Source organism: Ambystoma mexicanum, chromosome 1p (assembly GCF_040938575.1).
Source record: "Ambystoma mexicanum isolate Mex_15411 chromosome 1p, UKY_AmexF1_1, whole genome shotgun sequence".
Lineage (NCBI taxonomy): Eukaryota > Metazoa > Chordata > Amphibia > Caudata > Ambystomatidae > Ambystoma > Ambystoma mexicanum.
Genome location: NC_090921.1, coordinates 174,546,367 through 174,567,722, shown reverse-complemented (window position 1 = coordinate 174,567,722; position 21,356 = coordinate 174,546,367). Strand labels below are relative to the sequence as shown.

General features: G+C 53.2%; 1 protein-coding gene across 5 annotated transcripts in view; it reads left to right on the top strand.

Moving 5' to 3' along the window:
• The window catches only part of ARHGEF15 (Rho guanine nucleotide exchange factor 15), a 592,319-nt gene that overhangs the window by 200,995 nt on the left and 369,968 nt on the right, over window positions 1–21,356 (top strand). For all 5 annotated transcript variants that reach the window (XM_069646189.1, XM_069646186.1, XM_069646177.1 and 2 more), the window contains exon 2: window positions 2,374–2,484. The gene's annotated coding sequence lies outside the window, so the exon portion shown is untranslated. The remainder of the gene's footprint in view (window positions 1–2,373; window positions 2,485–21,356) is intronic.

The following is a 21,356-nucleotide window of genomic DNA, read 5'->3' as shown; positions in this document are numbered from 1 at the left end:
TGTAGCTATCATCTTTAAATCATCACTTGACATTAGACTAGCCACCTCCTCTACAATAAATCATGTGAGCATCTCACAATTAAACTGCAAACCTCCCCTAAGAGTAGAATTACGATGCTTCTAATATACAGGCCCCCGGGTCTGCCTGGTTCATTTGAGGAAGATATTACATCCTTAGTAGCCGAAAATTCTAAACCCTCAGCTCAAATCATCATACTTGGGGATTTCAATCTTGGGTTTAACGACCCACATGACACTTCAGCTACCTCCCTGGCTACTGCACTAGCTGAGCACGGCCTCCATGGGGACGTCAATGCCGTCAATTAGATTTGAATTGGGGTTACTGTGCCTGGCATATTGGTTCAAATGGAAAGTCCTGACTCTATTGCAAAGAATCTTCAACCCGATGAGTAACACCCTTTTTGAAAATTGGAATAAGGAATTAGTCGAGTAACTCCCCTTTTCTTATGGACATGGCCAATGCTGCTGATATCATTCTATGTGAATGTAATAAGGGCAGGAGAGAATTGCACGAAACCCTAGACTCAATAAAAAAAAAAGCTTAAAAGAGACTGATTGGATTGAGATCATCACTATTTATTTATTTGCATTTTTAAAGCGCTCACACAGCCCGGGGGCATCGAGGCACTGTTATAGGAATATGTCTTAGTTGCGTATTTATAACGCGCTTAATACCAAGAGGTTTCTAAGCGCGGACCTGGGGATCTAACCTGTGTTACTTCGTGTCGTCTTGTTTCCAAGGCGAGCATGTTGCCGCTGAGCTGCTATGGTTAGAAATTCTAAACCTCATACCATTTTGGGCCACAATTGATAAACCATTGGGCATATTGCCAATACATCTAAAGCAATTGCCATGTCCTAGAATATGGAGTCAATTTCTGCATATTTCCCTCAATCTATTTGCCTACGGGGGAAATATTTGCCAAGAGATCAGTTCACACACTTGAAAATATAGACATGTGTCACTAATGTAAAGAGAATAAGGAAACCTTATTCCATCTAATGGTAGAACGTGCGGATCTGAAAATAATTAGAACACGCATTCTGAGTAGATTTTTCCCAATGGGAAGGATAGACTTGGCACAAGAAGTATGGTTATATTGTGAAGCCATCTTTTATAAACTTCGAAATATGACAAGGAATCCTTAGGTTCGCTGATGGTTAAAGAAGCCTCAGCGTCTTGGGGTGGGGAAACAAAGGGACAGTAACTTCCTTGGTGACCCCTTACACAAGGGGTCACCAGAGGAATTTTAAGTGACTGACAGAAGTGCCAGCCAGCCACAGCGAGGGTCAGCTTGCCTGACTGAATGGCGGGCACATCTCCTGTCGCGGCCGCGGTGGGATAATGTGTCCCGTTAATGTTGTGGTAGGACCGGGGCCCCGGCAGGGCCCCGGCTCAGCAACACTTTTTGGAGACTGATGGGACCCAGCCCTGGCCCACTTAAAGCACTGGCTCTTGGTAAGAACTTGATCTATGGGTATTTTACTTCCTGTTTTGGGAAGTTTGGACTAAAAGGATTGTTTTGGGAATTCAATTGTAGTTCTCATTGGCAGTATCCTTTATAGTTAACAATTACCATAAAGAAACAGAAGCATTTGTCAGATATAAGGCACCTTGAGTGAAGGCAGAGCTGTAGCACAGAGGTCCTCTTTGTGGAAAGTGCTGCTCGTGCCACCCGTCTGGCACCTCACCTAAGCAGTGCAGTTGTCATAAAGGGCCAGACACACATCCATACATGTTCCCCCCATGTCTCTTTGTTGGGAGTGCTGCCCTGATATGAGGAGATATATTCGACCGGCACGCCGCCTATCTGAAGCCAGGCGTAATGCTTTCCAGAGAAGCTAGCTGGAAGCAGGGTCCAAGTAAGATGCGTCTGTTAAAGGTATGTAAGAGAGCTGAATCGGTCTACAACCGGACCCAACGTGTTTTAACTGATCCCACCCTCCCCCTCCAATGTGTCGCTGCCTCCACAGATTGGTCACCAAGGATCTGCTGCTTCACTTCTGCACTGAGAATGTTGTGTGTGTCCTGCAACCGCCGCCCAGCTTCATCCACGCCCTCCCTTAGAAGCAGTGCTGAGCAGGGTACACCTTTTAAGGAGTTCTGGAATATTCCTGAGCCACTCCTATTTAGGCGAAATGAACTCTGAAATGGGTACCTATTATTTCCTTGGCAATGTTGAGTCAGACGGTCGAAAGTATATCTGTGACAAAGTATTGTCGTGCCGGGACGTGCCTTTGTTTATTGCTGTATTAATGTTCAGTATTGTGTGCGTTCTCCACATAATTATGTATGTATTTATTTATTTATTTATTTATTTAATAAAATATTTTTTTTCCTCCCGCGTGTAGTTGGTGCCACGGACAAACGGAAGCTCCCTCCTTCCCCATGGAAACGTTTCCGCATGCAGCGCTGCAACCTTCTGCACAAGGGCGAAGCAAACTGCATTAGGAGTCAGACAGGTAAACAACGTTACTTTAAAAAGGTAGAAAACAGATTATTGCGCGTACTCATTTCGCATTCTGAACATGACACCGTTACTCGCCACCTGGAATGCCAAGGTGGCCGCTGCAGTGAGTCCACGTGGCGGAGCATAGGGTGGCAGCGGTCCAGCCTACGGGGCTTGCCATGCTGCTCGAGTCTGCTGCACGCCTCTCTCTGATCAATTTAACAGCCATCACCAGAGAAGAAGCATTGATAGGTTATTTATAACGCGCTTACTACCCAGAGGTTTCTAAGTGCGGGCCCGGGGATCGAACCTGTGGTGCTCCATGTCGTCTTGCACGTTGTTGCTGAACTTACTCCCGAGCCCATTGGAAGACAACAGTTAAGTGGCCCATCAGGCACCATGGAAAGGGGTTCGAAACCAGCCGGCGACCCTAGGCCTAGCCCCCACCGACAGGTCCGCAACAAGGTGTGAGAGGTTCATTGTGTGCCTCTGCAGAGTTTGTTCCTTTTTTTGTCAACCTCGAACGGCTATAATTTAGGCCTAGGTAATGCTGCATCAGAGATGGACCTGGTGGTGCTGGAAATAAAAAAACATATTCTCTGGGAAGTCGCCTCCTATGGGGGCTACATAAGTAGCCTGAACAGTTGGGGCAAGCCCGAGTGGCAGGGTTAGGGCAGGAGTCATGGAACGCAATTGATATGCTTGTAAACAGTGTAATATAAGAATACTCTGTTTAATAGAGAGGACTTGCAAAGTACAAACACCACTCAATAAACCAACTGGGCAATGCATGCTTTGATACGGAAACATGATGCGCCAAAAAAAAGGTATTCTTTAAGCTTCATTTTTTCCATTCTGAATGGGAGACTACAAGTACCAGCATTCAAAGTAATGGGACTCCTTTCGAGTTTACAACTGTAATATCAAGCCATAAAGAAACAGTGAAGCATAATGCATAATGACCTGTGTGTAGTCATTGTTGCACACAGCATGCAGCTTTATATAACCCAGCCACCCTGAATCTCCCAAAATTCAAACCTCGCAAGGGACATGCCACAGAACACAGCCACTTCCAATTAAGCACTCATTGCGGGCTGGAGCCATCTCACATGTATTGCATCTAATTTTAGATGCTCTGCTGAAACAAACAGAAATGTTACAATGGAACTTAATGGAACTCAGTGCGAGCAAGGCTTCTGTGCCGCCCATTTTCTTTTATGTTCTTAAATGCAAACTAAAAAATAAAACCAGTTGGGTAACTGGTCTTCTTAGCCCAGAGGATTGTCGGTGTGCTGCAAACTGCCGATTCTGAACCCAGAACAGATACCTGCTACACTCCCATGCCTAGGTATATCACTGCAGGGATGCTGTATACTACTCTCCCATGCCTGTCTACTACTCTCCCATGCCTGTCTACTACTCTCCCATGCCTAGGCGTATCACTGAAGGGATGCTGTCTACTACTCTCCCATGCCCAGGCGTATCACTGCAGGGATGCTGTCTGCTACTCTCCCATGCCTAGGCGTATCCCTGCAGGGATGGTGTCTGCTACTCTCCCATGCCTAGGTGCATCACTGCCGGGATGCTGTCTGCTACTCTCCCATGCCTAGGTGTATCCCTGCAGGGATGCTGTCTGCTACTCGTCCATGCCTAGGTGCATCACTGCAGGGATGCTGTCTACTACTCTCCCATGCCTAGGTGTATCACTGCAGGGATGCTGTCTGCTACTCTCCCATGCCTAGGTGAATCACTGCAGGGATGCTGTCTGCTACTCTCCCATGCCTAGGTATATCCCTGCATGGATGCTGTCAGCTACTCTCCCATGCCTAGGTGTATCAGATGCTGTCTGGTACTCTCCCATGCCTAGGTGCATCACGACAGGGATGCTGTCTGCTACTCTCCCATGCATAGGTGCATCACTGCAGGGATGTTGTCTACTACTCCCCCATGCCTAGGTGCATCACTGCAGGGATGCTGTCTGTTACTCTCCCATGCCTAGGTGCATCACTGCAGGGATGTTGTCTACTACTCTCCCATGCCTAGGTTTATCCCTGCAGGGATGCTGTCTACTACTCTCCCATACCTAGGTGCCTCACTGCAGGGATGCTGTCTACTACTATCCCATGCCTAGGTGTATCGCTGCAGGAATGCGGTCTACTACTCTCCCGTGCCCAGGTCCATCACTGCAGAGATGTTGTCTACTACTATCCCATGCCTAGGTGCATCACCGCGGGGATGCTGTCTGCTACTCTCCCATACCTAGGTGCATCACTGCAGGGATGCTGTCTACTACTCTCCCATGCCTAGGTGTATCGCTGCAGGAATGCTGTCTACTACTCTCCCGTGCCCAGGTCCATCACTGCAGAGATGCTGTCTACTAATATCCCATGCCTAGGTGCATCACCGCGGGGATGCTGTCTGCTACTCTCCCATACCTAGGTGCATCGCTGCAGGGATGCTGTCTACTACTCTCCCATGCATAGGTGTATCACTGCATGGATGCTGTCTTCTACTCTCATGCCTAGGCGCATCACTGCAGAGATGCTGTCCACTACTCCCCCATGCCTAGATGTATCCCTGCAGGCATGCTGTCTACTACTCTTCCCTGCCTAGGTGCATCGCTGCAGGGATGCTGTCTACTACTCTCCCATGCCTAGGTGTATCACTGCATGGATGCTGTCTTCTACTCTCATGCCTAGGTGCATCACCACAGGGAGGCTGTCTGCTACTCTCCCATGCCTAGGCGCATCACCGCAGGGATGCTGTCTGCTACTCTCCCATGCCTAGGTGCATCACTGCAGGGATGCTGTCTGCTACTTTCCCATGCCTAGGTGCATCACTGCAGGGATGCTGTCTGGTACCATACCAGTCCTAGCTACATCAGTGCAGGGATGATGTTTCCTACACTTCCATGCCTAGGTGTATCGCTGCAGGGATGCGATCTACTACTCTCCCATGCCTAGGTGTATCACTGCAGTGATGCTGTCTGCTCTCCCATGCCTAGGTGCATCACTACAGGTATGCTGTCTACTACCCTCCCATGCCTAGGTGCATCACCACAGGGATGCTCTCTGCTACTCTCCCATGCCTAGGTGCAACACCACAGGGATGCTGTCTGCTACTCTCCCATGCCTAAGTGCATCACCGCAGGGATGCTGTCTACTACTCTCCCGTGCCTAAGTGTATCACTGCAGTGATGCTGTCTACTCTCTCATGCCTAGGTGCATCACTGCAGGGATGCTGTCTACTACTCTCCCATGCCTAGGTGCATCACGGCAGGGATGCTGTCTACTACTCTCCCATGCCCTGGTGCATCCCTGCAGGGATGCTGTCTACTACTCTCCCATGCCTAGGTGCATCACTGCAGGGATGCCGTCTACTACTCTCCCATGCCCAGGTGCATCACCGCAGGGATGCTGTCTGGTACTCTCCCATGCCTAGGTGCATCACCACAGGGAGGCTGTGTGCTACTCTCCCATGCCTAGGTGCATCACCGCAGGGATGCTGTCTGCTACTCTCCCATGCCTAGGTGCATCACTGCAGGGATGCTGTCTGGTACTTTCCCATGCCTAGATGCATCACTGCAGGGATGCTGTCTGGTACTCTACCATTCCTAGCTGCATCACTGCAGGGATGTTGTTTCCTACACTTCCATGCCTAGGTGTATCGCTGCAGGGATGCGGTCTACTACTCTCCCATGCCTAGGTGTATCACTGCAGTGATGCTGTCTGCTCTCCCATGCCTAGGTGCATCACTACAGGTATGCTGTCTACTACTCTCCCATGCCTAGGTGCATCACCGCAGGGATGCTGTCTGCTACTCTCCCATGCCTAGGTGCATCACCACAGGGATGCTGTCTGCTACTCTCCCATGCCTAGGTGCATCACCGCAGGGATGCTGTCTACTACTCTCCCATGCCTAAGTGTATCACTGCAGTGATGCTGTCTACTCTCTCATGCCTAGGTGCATCACTGTAGGGATGCTGTCTGCTACTCTCCCATGCCTAGGTGTATCACTGCAGGGATGCTGTCTGCTACTCTCACATGCCTAGGTGCATCACCGCAGGGATGCTGTCTGCTCCTCTCCCATGCCTAGGTGCATCACCGCAGGGATGCTGTCTGCTACTCTCCCATACCTAGATGCATTACTGCAGGGATGCTGTCTACTACTCTCCCCTGCCTAGGTGTATCGCTGCAGGGATGCTGTTAACTACTCTCCCATGCCTAGATGCATCACTGCAGGGATGCTGTCTACTACTCTCCCATGCCTAGGTGCATCACCTGCTGTCTACTACTCTCCCATGCCTAGGTGCATCACTGCAGGGATGCTGTCTGCTACTCTCCCATGCCTAGGTGCATCACCCCAGGGATGCTGTCTGCTACTCTCCCATGCCTAGGTGCATCACTGCAGAGATGCTGTCTGCTACTCTCCCATGCCTAGGTGCATCACCGCAGGGATACTGTCTACTACTCTCCCATGCCTAGGTGCATCACTGCAGTGATGCTGTCTGGTACTTTCCCATGCCTAGGTGCATCACCACAGGGATGCTGTCTGCTACTCTCCCATGCCTAGGTGCATCACTGCAGAGATACTGTCTGCTACTCTCCCATGCCCGAGTGCATCACAGCAGGGATGCTCTCTGGTACTCTCCCATGCCTAGGTGCATCACCACAGGGATGCTGTCTACTACTCTCCCATGCCCGGGTTCATCACTGCAGGGACACTGTCTGGTACTCTCCCATGCCTAGGTGCATCACCACAGGGATGCTTTCTACTACTCTCCCATGCCCGGGTGCATCACTGCAGGGATGCTGTCTGCTACTCTCCCATGCCTAGGTGCATCACAACAGGGATGCTGTCTACTACTCTCCCATGCCCGGGTGCATCACTGCAGGGCTGCTGTCTGGTACTCTCCCATGCCTAGGTGCATCACCCTAGGGAGGCTGTCTGCTACTCTCCCATGCTTAGGTGCATCAGCGCAGGGATGCTGTCTGCTACTCTCCCATGCCTAGGTGCATCACTGCAGGGATGCTGTCTGCTACTCTCCCATTCCTAGCTGCATCACTGCAGGGATGTTGTTTCCTACACTCCCATGCCTAGGTGTATCGCTGCAGGGATGCGGTCTACTACTCTCCCATGCCTAGGTGTATCACTGCAGTGATGCTGTCTGCTCTCCCATGCCTAGGTGCATCACTGCAGGTATGCTGTCTACTACTCTCCCATGCCTAGGTGCATCACCGCAGGGGTGCTGCCTGCTACTCTCCAATTGCCTAGGTGCATCACTGCAGGGATGCTGTCTGCTACTCTCCCATGCCTAGGTGCATCAACTCAGGGATGCTGTCTACTACTCTCCCATGCCTAGGTGCATCACCGCAGGGATGCTGTCTACTACTATCCCATGCCTAAGTGTATCACTGCAGTGATGCTGTCTACTCTCTCATGCCTAGGTGCATCAATGCAGGGATGCTGTCTACTACTCTGCCATGCTTAGGTGTATCACTGCAGGGATGCTGTCTACTACTCTCCCATGCCTAGGGGCATCACCGCAGGGATGCTGTCTGCTCCTCTCCCATGCCTAGGTGCATCACTGCAGGGATGCTGTCTGCTACTCTCCCATACCTAGGTGCATCACTGCAGGGATGCTATCTACTACTCTCGCCTGCCTAGGTGTATTGCTGCAGGGATGCTGTCTACTACTCTCCCATGCCTAGGTGTATCACTGCAGGGATGCTGTCTACTACTCTCCCATGCCTAGGTGCATCACCGCAGGGATGCTCTCTGCTACTCTCCCATGCCTAGGTGCATCACCACAGGGATGCTGTCTGCTACTCTCCCATGCCTAGGTGCATCACCGCAGGGATGCTGTCTACTACTCTCCCATGCCTAAGTGTATCACTGCAGTGATGCTGTCTACTCTCTCATGCCTAGGTGCATCACTGTAGGGATGCTGTCTGCTACTCTCCCATGCCTAGGTGCATCAACGCAAGGATGCTGTCTACTACTCTCTCATGCCTAGGTGTATCACTGCAGGGATGCTGTCTGCTACTCTCACATGCCTAGGTGCATCACCGCAGGGATGCTGTCTGCTCCTCTCCCATGCCTAGGTGCATCACCGCAGGGATGCTGTCTGCTACTCTCCCATACCTAGATGCATTACTGTAGGGATGCTGTCTACTACTCTCCCCTGCCTAGGTGTATCGCTGCAGGGATGCTGTTAACTACTCTCCCATGCCTAGATGCATCACTGCAGTGATGCTGTCTACTCTCCCATGCCTAGGTGCATCACTGCAGGGATGCTGTCTACTACTCTCCCATGCCTAGGTGCATCACCTGCTGTCTACTACTCTCCCATGCCTAGGTGCATCACTGCAGGGATGCTGTCTGCTACTCTCCCATGCCTAGGTGCATCACCCCAGGGATGCTGTCTGCTACTCTCCCATGCCTAGGTGCATCACTGCAGAGATGCTGTCTGCTACTCTCCCATGCCTAGGTGCATCACCGCAGGGATACTGTCTACTACTCTCCCATGCCTAGGTGCATCACTGCAGTGATGCTGTCTGGTACTTTCCCATGCCTAGGTGCATCACCACAGGGATGCTGTCTGCTACTCTCCCATGCCTAGGTGCATCACTGCAGAGATACTGTCTGCTACTCTCCCATGCCCGAGTGCATCACAGCAGGGATGCTCTTTGGTACTCTCCCATGCCTAGGTGCATCACCACAGGGATGCTGTCTACTACTCTCCCATGCCCGGGTTCATCACTGCAGGGACACTGTCTGGTACTCTCCCATGCCTAGGTGCATCACCACAGGGATGCTTTCTACTACTCTCCCATGCCCGGGTGCATCACTGCAGGGATGCTGTCTGCTACTCTCCCATGCCTAGGTGCATCACAACAGGGATGCTGTCTACTACTCTCCCATGCCCGGGTGCATCACTGCAGGGCTGCTGTCTGGTACTCTCCCATGCCTAGGTGCATCACCCTAGGGAGGCTGTCTGCTACTCTCCCATGCCTAGGTGCATCAGCGCAGGGATGCTGTCTGCTACTCTCCCATGCCTAGGTGCATCACTGCAGGGATCCTGTCTGCTACTCTCCCATTCCTAGCTGCATCACTGCAGGGATGTTGTTTCCTACACTCCCATGCCTAGGTGTATCGCTGCAGGGATGCGGTCTACTACTCTCCCATGCCTAGGTGTATCACTGCAGTGATGCTGTCTGCTCTCCCATGCCTAGGTGCATCACTGCAGGTATGCTGTCTACTACTCTCCCATGCCTAGGTGCATCACCGCAGGGGTGCTGCCTGCTACTCTCCAATTGCCTAGGTGCATCACTGCAGGGATGCTGTCTGCTACTCTCCCATGCCTAGGTGCATCAACTCAGGGATGCTGTCTACTACTCTCCCATGCCTAGGTGCATCACCGCATTGATGCTGTCTACTACTATCCCATGCCTAAGTGTATCACTGCAGTGATGCTGTCTACTCTCTCATGCCTAAGTGCATCAATGCAGGGATGCTGTCTACTACTCTGCCATGCTTAGGTGTATCACTGCAGGGATGCTGTCTACTACTCTCCCATGCCTAGGGGCATCACCGCAGGGATGCTGTCTGCTCCTCTCCCATGCCTAGGTGCATCACTGCAGGGATGCTGTCTGCTACTCTCCCATACCTAGGTGCATCACTGCAGGGATGCTATCTACTACTCTCGCCTGCCTAGGTGTATCGCTGCAGGGATGCTGTCTACTACTCTCCCATGCCTAGGTGTATCACTGCAGGGATGCTGTCTACTACTCTCCCATGCCTAGGCGCATCACTGCAGGGATGCTGTCTGCTACTCTCCCATGCCTAGGTGCATCACTGCAGGGATGCTGTGTGCTACTCTCCCATGCCTAGGTGCATCACTGCAGAGATGATGTATGCTACTCTCCCATGCCTAGGTGCATCACCGCAGGGATGCTGTCTACTACTCTCCCATGCCCGGGTTCATCACTGCAGGGACGCTGTCTGGTACTCTCCCATGCCTAGGTGCATCACCACAGGGATGCTGTCTACTACTCTCCTATGCCCGGGTGCATCACTGCAGGGATGCTGTCTGCTACTCTCCCATGCCTAGGTGCATCACAACAGGGATGCTGTCTACTACTCTCCCATGCCCGGGTGCATCACTGCAGGAACGCTGTCTGGTACTCTCCCACGCGTAGGTGCATCACCACTGGGATGCTGTCTAGTACTCTCCCATGCCCGGGTGCATCACTGCAGGTATGCTGTCTGGTACTCTCCCATGCCTAGGTGCATCAGCACAGGGATGCTGTCTACTACTCTCCCATGCCCGGGTGCATCACTGCTGGGATGCTGTCTGGTACTCTCCCATGCCTAGGTCCATCACCACAGGGATGCTGTCTGCTACTCTCCCATGCCCAGGTGCATCACCGCAGGGATGCTGTCTGCTACTCTCCCATGCCCGGGTGCATCACCGCAGGGATGCTGTCTGGTACTCTCCCATGCCCAGGTGCATCACTGCAGGGACGCTGTCTGGTACTATCCCATGCCTAGGTGCATCACCGCAGGGATGCTGTCTACTACTCTCCCATGCCCGGGTGCATCACTGCAGGGACGCTGTCTGGTACTCTTCCATGCCTAGGTGCATCACCACAGGGATGCTGTCTACTACTCTCCCATGCCCGGGTGCATCACCGCAGGGACGCTGTCTGGTACTCTCCCATGCCTAGGTGCATCACCACAGGGATGCTGTCTACTACTCTCCCATGCCCGGGTGCATCACTGCAGGGATGCTGTCTGGTACTCTACCATGCCTAGCTGCATAACTTCAGGGATGCTGTTTGCTACTCTCCCTTGCCTAGGTGCATCACTGCAGGGATGCCGTCTGCTATACTCCCATGCCTAGGTGCATCCCTGCAGGGATGTTGTCTACTACTCTCCCATGCCTAGGTGCATCGCTGCACAGATGCTGTCTACTACTCTCCCATGCCTGGGTGTATCACTGCAGTGATGCTGTCTACTCTCCCATGCCTAGGTGCATCACTGCAGGGATGGTGTCTGGTAATCTCCCATGCCGAGGTCCATCACTGCAGGGATGTTATCTACTACTCTCCCATGCCTAGGTGTATCACTACAGGAATGCTCTCTACTACTCTCCCATGCCTAGCTGCATCACCGCAGGGATTCTGTCTGCTACTCTCCCATGCCTAGGTGCATCACAGCAGGGATGCTGTCTGCTACTCGCCCATGCCTAGGTGCATCACTGCAGGGATGCTGTCTACTACTCTCCCATTCCTAGGTGTATCGCTGCAGGGATGCTGTCTGCTACTCTCCCATGCCTACTTGCTTCACTGCATGTATGCTGTCTACTACTCTCCCATGCCCGGGTGCATCACTGCAGGGATGCTGTCTACTACTCTCCCATGCCTAGGCGTATCACTGCAGGGATGCTGTCTGCTACTCTCCCATGCCTAGTTGTATCCCCACAGAGATGCTGTCTGCACTGTCCCATGCCTAGGTGTATCACTGCAGGGATTCTCTCTACTCCCCCATGCCTAGGTGCATCACTGCAGGGATGCTGTCTACTATCCCATGCATAGGTGTATCACTGCAGGGATGCTGTCTACTACTCTCCCGTGCCCAGGTGCATCACTGCAGAGATGCTGTCTAGTACTCTCCCATGCCTAGGTGTATCACTGCAGGGATGCTGTCTACTACTCCCCCATGCCTAGGTGTATCCCTGCAGGCATGCTGTCTACTACTCTTCCCTGCCTAGGTGCATCGCTGCAGGGATGCTGTCTACTACTCTGCCATGCCTAGGTGTATCACTGCATGGATGCTGTTTTCTACTCTCATGCCTAGGTGCATCACTGCAGAGAAGCTGTCTACTACTCTCCCATGCCTAGGTGTATCACTGCAGGGGTGCTGTCTACTCTCCCATGCCTAGGTGCATCACTGCAGAGATGCTGTTTACTACTCTCCCATGCCCGGGTGCATCACTGCAGGGATGCTGTCTACTACTCCCCCATGCCTAGGTGAATCACTGCAGGGATGCTGTCTACTACTCTCCCATGCCTAGGTGCATCACTGCAGGGATGCTGTCTACTACTCTCCCATGCCTAGGTGCATCACCACAGGGATGCTGTCTGCTACTCTCCCATGCCTAGGTGTATCCCTTCAGGGATGCTGTCTACTACTTTCCCATGCCTAGGTGTATGTATCGCTGCAGGAATGCCGCCTACTACTCTCCCATGCCTAGGCGTATCACTGCAGGGATGCTGTCTGCTACTCTCCCATGCCTAGTTGCATCCCCACAGAGTAGCTGTCCGCACTGTCCCATGCCTAGGTGTATCACTGCCGGGATGCTCTCGACTCTCCCATGACTAGGTGCATCACTGCAGGGATGCTGTCTACTCTCGCATGCCTAGGTATATCACTGCAGGGATGCTGTCTACTACTCTACCGTGCCCAGCTGCATCACTGCAGAGATGCTGTCTACTACTCTCCCATGCCTAGGTGTATCACTGCAGAGATGCTGTCTACTACTCTCCCATGCCCGGGTGCATCACTGCAGGGATGCTGTCTACTACTCTCCCATGCCTAGGTGCATCACTGCAGGGATGCTGTCTACTACTCTCCCATGCCTAGGTGCATCACCGCAGGGATGCTGTCTGCTACTCTCCCATGCCTAGGTGTATCACTGCAGGGATGCTGTCTACTACTCTCCCATGCCTAGGTGTATGTATCGCTGCAGGAATGCCGTCTACTACTCTCCCATGCCTAGGCGTATCACTGCAGGGATGCTGTCTACTACTCTACCGTGCCCAGGTGCATCACTGCAGAGATGCTGTCTACTACTCTCCTATGCCTAGGTGTATCCCTGCAGGGATGCTGTCTACTACTCTTCCATGCCTAGGTGCATCGCTGCAGGGATGCTGTCTACTACTCTCCCATGCCTAGGTGTATCACTGCATCGATGGTGTCTTCTACTCTCATGGCTAGGTACATCACTGCAGAGATGCTGTCTGCTACTCTCCAATGCCTAGGTGCATCGCTGCACAGATGTTGTCTACTAGTCTCCCATGCCTAGGTGCATCACTGCACGGATGCTGTCTACTACTCTCCAATGCCCAGGTGTATCACTGCAGGGATGCTGTCTGGTACTCTCCCATGCCTAGGTGCATCACCACAGGGAGGCTGTTTGCTACTCTCCCATGCCTAGGTGCATCACCGGAGGGATGCTGTCTGCTACTCTCCCATGCCTAGCTGCATCACTGCAGGGATGTTGTTTCCTACACTCCCATGCCTAGGTGTATCGCTGCAGGGATGCGGTCTACTACTCTCCCATGCATAGGTGTATCACTGCAGTGATGCTGTCTGCTCTCCCATGCCTAGGTGCATCACTGCAGGGATGCTGTCTACTACTCTCCCATTCCTAGGGGCATCACCGCAGGGATGCTGCCTGCTACTCTCCCATGCCTAGGTGCATCACCGCAGGGATGCTGTCTACTACTCTCCCATGCCTAAGTGTACCACTGCAGTGATGCCGTCTACTCTCTCATGCCTAGGTGCATCACTGCAGGGATGCTGTCTGCTACTCTCCCATGCATAGGTGCATCAACGCAGGGATGCTGTCTACTACTCTCCCATGCCTAGGTGTATCACTGCAGGGATGCTGTCTACTACTCTCTCATGCCTAGGTGCATCACTGCAGGGATGCTGTCTAGTACTCTCTCATGCCCGGGTGCATCACTGCAGGTATGCTGTCTGGTACTCTCCCATGCCTAGGTGCATCACCACAGGGATGCTGTCTACTACTCTCCCATGCCCGGGTGCATCACTGCTGGGATGCTGTCTGGTACTCTCCCATGCCTAGGTCCATCACCACAGGGATGCTGTCTGCTACTCTCCCATGCCTAGGTGCATCACCGCAGGGATGCTGTCTGCTACTCTCCCATGCCCGGGTGCATCACTGCAGGGATGCTGTCTGGTACTCTCCCATGCCTAGGTGCATCACCACAGGGGTGCTGTCTACTACTCTCCCATGCCCAGGTGCATCACTGCAGGGACGCTGTCTGGTACTCTCCCATGCCTAGGTGCATCACCGCAGGGATGCTGTCTACTACTCTCCCATGCCCGGGTGCATCACTGCAGGGATGCTGTCTGCTACTCTCCCAAGCCTAGGTGCATCACCGCAGGGATGCTGTCTACTACTCTCCCATGCCCGGGTGCATCACTGCAGCGATGCTGTCTGGTACTCTTCCATGCCTAGGTGCATCACCACAGGGATGCTGTCTACTACTCTCCCATGCCCGGGTGCATCACTGCAGGGACGCTGTCTGGTACTCTCCCATGCCTAGGTGCATCACCACAGGGATGCTGTCTACTACTCTCCCATGCCCGGGTGAATCACTGCAGGGATGCTGTCTGGTACTCTACCATGCCTAGCTGCATAACTGCAGGGATGCCGTTTGCTACTCTCCCGTGCCTATGTGCATCACTGCAGGGATGCCGTCTGCTACATTCCCATGCCTAGGTGCATCCCTGCAGGGATGTTGTCTACTACTCTCCCATGCCTAGGTGCATCGCTGCACAGATGCTGTCTACTACTCTCCCATGCTTAGGTGCATCACTGCAGGGATGGTGTCTGGTAATCTCCCATGCTGAGGTCCATCACTGCAGGGATGTTATCTACTACTCTCCCATGCCTAGGTGTATCACTACAGGAATGCTGTCTACTACTCTCCCATGCCTAGCTGCTTCACCGCAGGGATGCTGTCTGCTACTCTCCCATGCCTAGGTGCATCACAGCAGGGATGCTGTCTGCTACTCGCCCTTGCCTAGGTGCATCACTGCAGGGATGCTGTCTACTACTCTCCCATTCCTAGGTGTATCGCTGCAGGGATGCTGTCTACTACTCTCCCATGCCTACTTGCTTCACTGCATGTATGCTGTCTACTACTCTCCCATGCCCTGGTGCATCACTGCAGGGATGCTGTCTACTACTCTCCCATGCCTAGGCGTATCGCTGCAGGGATGCTGTCTGCTACTCTCCCATGCCTAGTTGTATCCCCACAGAGATGCTGTCTGCACTGTCCCATGCCTAGGTGTATCACTGCAGGGATTCTCTCTACTCTCCCATGCCTAGGTGCATCACTGCAGGGATGCTGTCTACTATCCCATGCATAGGTGTATCACTGCAGGGATGCTGTCTACTACTCTCCCGTGCCCAGGTGCATCACTGCAGAGATGCTGTCTAGTACTCTCCCATGCCTAGGTGTGTCACTGCAGGGATGCTGTCTACTACTCCCCCATGCCTAGGTGTATCCCTGCAGGCATGCTGTCTACTACTCTTCCCTGCCTAGGTTCATCGCTGCAGGGATGCTGTCTACTACTCTGCCATGCCTAGGTGTATCACTGCATGGATGCTGTTTTCTATTCTCATGCCTAGGTGCATCACTGCACAGATGCTGTTTGATACTCTCCCATGTCTAGGTGCATCACTGCACAGATGCTGTCTACTACTCTCCCATGCCTAGGTGCATCACTGCAGAGAAGCTGTCTACTACTCTCCCATGCCTAGGTGTATCACTGCAGGGGTGCTGTCTACTCTCCCATGTCTAGGTGCATCACTGCACAGATGCTGTCTACTACTCTCCCATGCCTAGGTGCATCACTGCAGAGAAGCTGTCTACTACTCTCCCATGACTAGGTGCATCACTGCAGGGATGCTGTCTACTCTCCCATGCCTAGGTATATCACTGCAGGGATGCTGTCTACTACTCTCCCGTGCCCAGGTGCATGACTGCAGAGATGCTGTCTACTACTCTCCCATGCCTAGGTGTATCCCTGCAGGGATGCTGTCTACTACTCTTCCATGCCTAGGTGCATCGCTGCAGGGATGCTGTCTGCTACTCTCCCATGCCTAGGTGCATCAACGCAGGGATGCTGTCTACTACTCTCCCATGCCTAGGTGCATCACCGCAGGGATGCTGTCTGCTACTCTCCCATGCCTAGGTGTATCCCTTCAGGGATGCTGTCTACTACTCTCCCATGCCTAGGTGTATGTATCGCTGCAGGAATGCCGTCTACTACTCTCCCATGCCTAGGCGTATCACTGCAGGGATGCTGTCTGGTACTCTCCCATGCCTAGTTGCATCCCCACAGAGTAGCTGTCCACACTGTCCCATGCCTAGGTGTATCACTGCAGGGATGCTCTCGACTCTCCCATGACTAGGTGCATCACTGCAGGGATGCTGTCTACTACTCTCCCATACCTAGGTGTATCCCTGCAGGGATGCTGTCTACTACTCTTGCATGCCTAGGTGCATCGCTGCAGGGATGCTGTCTACTACTCTCCCATGCCTAGGTGTATCACTGCATCGATGGTGTCTTCTAGTCTCATGGCTAGGTACATCACTGCAGAGATGCTGTCTGCTACTCTCCAATGCCTAGGTGCATCGCTGCACAGATGCTGTCTACTACTCTCCAATGCCCAGGTGCATCACTGCAGGGATGCTGTCTGGTACTCTCCCATGCCTAGGTGCATCACCACAGGGAGGCTGTCTGCTACACTCCCATGCCTATGTGCATCACCGGAGGGATGCTGTCTGCTACTCTCCCATGCCTAGGTGCATCACTGCAGGGATGTTGTTTCCTACACTCCCATGCCTAGGTGTATCGCTGCAGGGATACGGTCTACTACTCTCCCATGCATAGGTGTATCACTGCAGTGATGCTGTCTGCTCTCCCATGCCTAGGTGTATCACTGCAGTGATGCTGTCTACTCTCTCATGCCTAGGTGCATCACTGCAGGGATGCTGTCTGCTACTCTCCCATGCCTAGGTGCATCAACGCAGGGATGCTGTCTACTACTCTCCCATGCCTAGGTGTATCACTGCAGGGATGCTGTCTACTACTCTCTCATGCCTAGGTGCATCACCGCAGGGATGCTGTCTGCTCCTCTCCCATGCCTAGGTGCATCACCGCAGGGATGCTGTCTGCTACTCTCCCATACCTAGGTGCATCACCGCAGGGATGCTGTCTACTACTCTCCGCTGCCTAGGTGTATCGCTGCAGGGATGCTGTCTACTACTCTCCCATGCCTATATGTATCACTGCAGTAATGCTGTCTACTCTCCCATGCCTAGGTGCATCACTGCAGGGATGCTGTCTACTACTCTCCCATGCCTAGGTGCATCACCGCTGGGATGCTGTCTACTACTCCCATGCCTAGGTGCATCACCGCAGGGATGCTATCTGCTACTCTCCCATGCCTAGGTGCATCACTGCAGGGATGCTGTCTGGTACTTTCCCATGCCTTGGTGCATCACTGCAGGGATGCTGTCTACTACTCTCTCATGCCTAGGTGCATCACGGATGGGATGCTGTCTACTACTCTCCCATGCCTAGGTGTATCACTGCAGGGATGCTGTCTACTACTCTCCCATGCCTAGGTGCATCACCGCAGGGATGCTGTCTGCTACTCTCCCATGCCTAGGTGCATCACCGCAGGGATGCTGTCTGCTACTCTCCCATGCCTAGGTGCATCACTGCAGAGATGCTGTCTGCTACTCTCCCATGCCTAGGTGAATCACTGCAGGGATGCTGTCTACTACTCTCCCATGCCTAGGTGCATCACGGCAGGGATGCTGTCTGGTACTCTCCCATGCCTAGGTGCATCACCACAGGGATGCTGTCTACTACTCTCCCATGCCCGGGTTCATCACTGCAGGGACGCTGTCTGGTACTCTCCCATGCCTAGGTGCATCACCACAGGGATGCTGTCTACTACCCTCCCATGCCTGGGTGCATCACTACAGGGATGCTGTCTGCTACTCTCCCATGCCTAGGTGCATCACAACAGGGATGCTGTCTACTAATCTCCCATGCCTAGGTGCATCACCGGAGGGATGCTGTCTGCTACTCTCCCATGCCTAGCTGCATCACTGCAGGGATGTTGTTTCCTACACTCCTATGCCTAGGTGTATCGCTGCAGGGATGCGGTCTACTACACTCCCATGCCTAGGTGTATCGCTGCAGGGATGCTGTCTGCTACTCTCCCATGCCTAGGTGCATCAACGCAGGGATGCTGTCTACTACTCTCCCATGCCTAGGTGTATCACTGCAGGGATGCTGTCTACTACTCTCTCCCATGCCTAGGTGCATCACCGCAGGGATGCTGTCTGCTCCTCTCCCATGCCTAGGTGCATCACCGCAGTGATGCTGTCTGCTACTCTCCCATACCTAGGTGCATCACTGCAGGGATGCTGTCTACTACTCTCCCCTGCCTAGGTGTATCGCTGCAGGGATGCTGTCTATTACTCTCCCATGCCTATATGTATCACTGCAGTGATGCTGTCTACTCTCCCATGCCTAGGTGCATCACTGCAGGGATGCTGTCTACTACTCTCCCATGCCTAGGTGCATCACCGCTGGGATGCTGTCTACTACTCTCCCATGCCTAGGTGCATCACCGCAGGGATGCTATCTGCTACTCTCCCATGCCTAGGTGCATCACTGCAGGGATGCTGTCTGATACTTTCCCATGCCTTGGTGCATCACTGCAGGGATGCTGTCTACTACTCTCTCATGCCTAGGTGCATCACCGCTGGGATGCTGTCTACTACTCTCCCATGCCTAGGTGTATCACTGCAGGGATGCTGTCTACTACTCTCCCATGCCTAGGTGCATCACCGCAGGGATGCTGTCTGCTACTCTCCCATGCCTAGGTGCATCACCGCAGGGATGCTGTCTGCTACTCTCCCATGCCCGGGTTCATCACTGCAGGGACGCTGTCTGGTACTCTCCCATGCCTAGGTGCATCACCACAGGGATGCTGTCTACTACCCTCCCATGCCCGGGTGCATCACTGCAGGGATGCTGTCTGCTACTCTCCCATGCCTAGCTGCATCACTGCAGGGATGTTGTTTCCTACACTCCCATGCCTAGGTGTATCGCTGCAGGGATGCGGTCTACTACTCTCCCATGCATAGGTGTATCACTGCAGTGATGCTGTCTGCTCTCCCATGCCTAGTTGTATCACTGCAGTGATGCTGTCTACTCTCTCATGCCTAGGTGCATCACTGCAGGGATGCTGTCTGCTACTCTCCCATGCCTAGGTGCATCAACGCAGGGATGCTGTCTACTACTCTCCCATGCCTAGGTGTATCACTGCAGGGATGCTGTCTGCTACTCTCTCATGCCTAGGTGCATCACCGCAGGGATGCTGTCTGCTCCTCTCCCATGCCTAGGTGCATCACCGCAGGGATGCTGTCTGCTACTCTCCCATACCTAGGTGCATCACTGCAGGGATGCTGTATACTACTCTCCCCTGCCTAGGTGTATCGCTGCAGGGATGCTGTCTACTACTCTCCCATGCCTATATATATCACTGCAGTGATGCTGTCTACTCTCCCATGCCTAGGTGCATCACTGCAGGGATGCTGTCTACTACTCTCCCATGCCTAGGTGCATCACCGCTGGGATGCTGTCTACTACTCTCCCATGCCTAGGTGCATCACCGCAGGGATGCTATCTGCTACTCTCCCATGCCTAGGTGCATCACTTCAGGGATGCTGTCTGGTACTTTCCCATGCCGTGGTGCATCACTGCAGGGATGCTGTCTACTACTCTCCCATGCCTAGGTGTATCACTGCAGGGATGCTGTCTGCTACTCTCCCATGCCTAGGTGAATCACTGCAGGGATGCTGTCTGCTACTCTCCCATGCCTAGGTATATCCCTGCATGGATGCTGTCAGCTACTCTCCCATGCCTAGGTGTATCAGATGCTGTCTGGTACTCTCCCATGCCTAGGTGCATCACGACAGGGATGCTGTCTGCTACTCTCCCATGCATAGGTGCATCACTGCAGGGATGTTGTCTACTACTCCCCCATGCCTAGGTGCATCACTGCAGGGATGCTGTCTGTTACTCTCCCATGCCTAGGTGCATCACTGCAGGGATGTTGTCTACTACTCTCCCATGCCTAGGTTTATCCCTGCAGGGATGCTGTCTACTACTCTCCCATACCTAGGTGCCTCACTGCAGGGATGCTGTCTACTACTATCCCATGCCTAGGTGTATCGCTGCAGGAATGCGGTCTACTACTCTCCCGTGCCCAGGTCCATCACTGCAGAGATGTTGTCTACTACTATCCCATGCCTAGGTGCATCACCGCGGGGATGCTGTCTGCTACTCTCCCATACCTAGGTGCATCACTGCAGGGATGCTGTATACTACTCTCCCATGCCTAGGTGTATCGCTGCAGGAATGCTGTCTACTACTCTCCCGTGCCCAGGTCCATCACTGCAGAGATGCTGTCTACTAATATCCCATGCCTAGGTGCATCACCGCGGGGATGCTGTCTGCTACTCTCCCATACCTAGGTGCATCGCTGCAGGGATGCTGTCTACTACTCTCCCATGCATAGGTGTATCACTGCATGGATGCTGTCTTCTACTCTCATGCCTAGGCGCATCACTGCAGAGATGCTGTCCACTACTCCCCCATGCCTAGATGTATCCCTGCAGGCATGTTGTCTACTACTCTTCCCTGCCTAGGTGCATCGCTGCAGGGATGCTGTCTACTACTCTCCCATGCCTAGGTGTATCACTGCATGGATGCTGTCTTCTACTCTCATGCCTAGGTGCATCACCACAGGGAGGCTGTCTGCTACTCTCCCATGCCTAGGCGCATCACCGCAGGGATGCTGTCTGCTACTCTCCCATGCCTAGGTGCATCACTGCAGGGATGCTGTCTGCTACTTTCCCATGCCTAGGTGCATCACTGCAGGGATGCTGTCTGGTACCATACCAGTCCTAGCTACATCAGTGCAGGGATGATGTTTCCTACACTTCCATGCCTAGGTGTATCGCTGCAGGGATG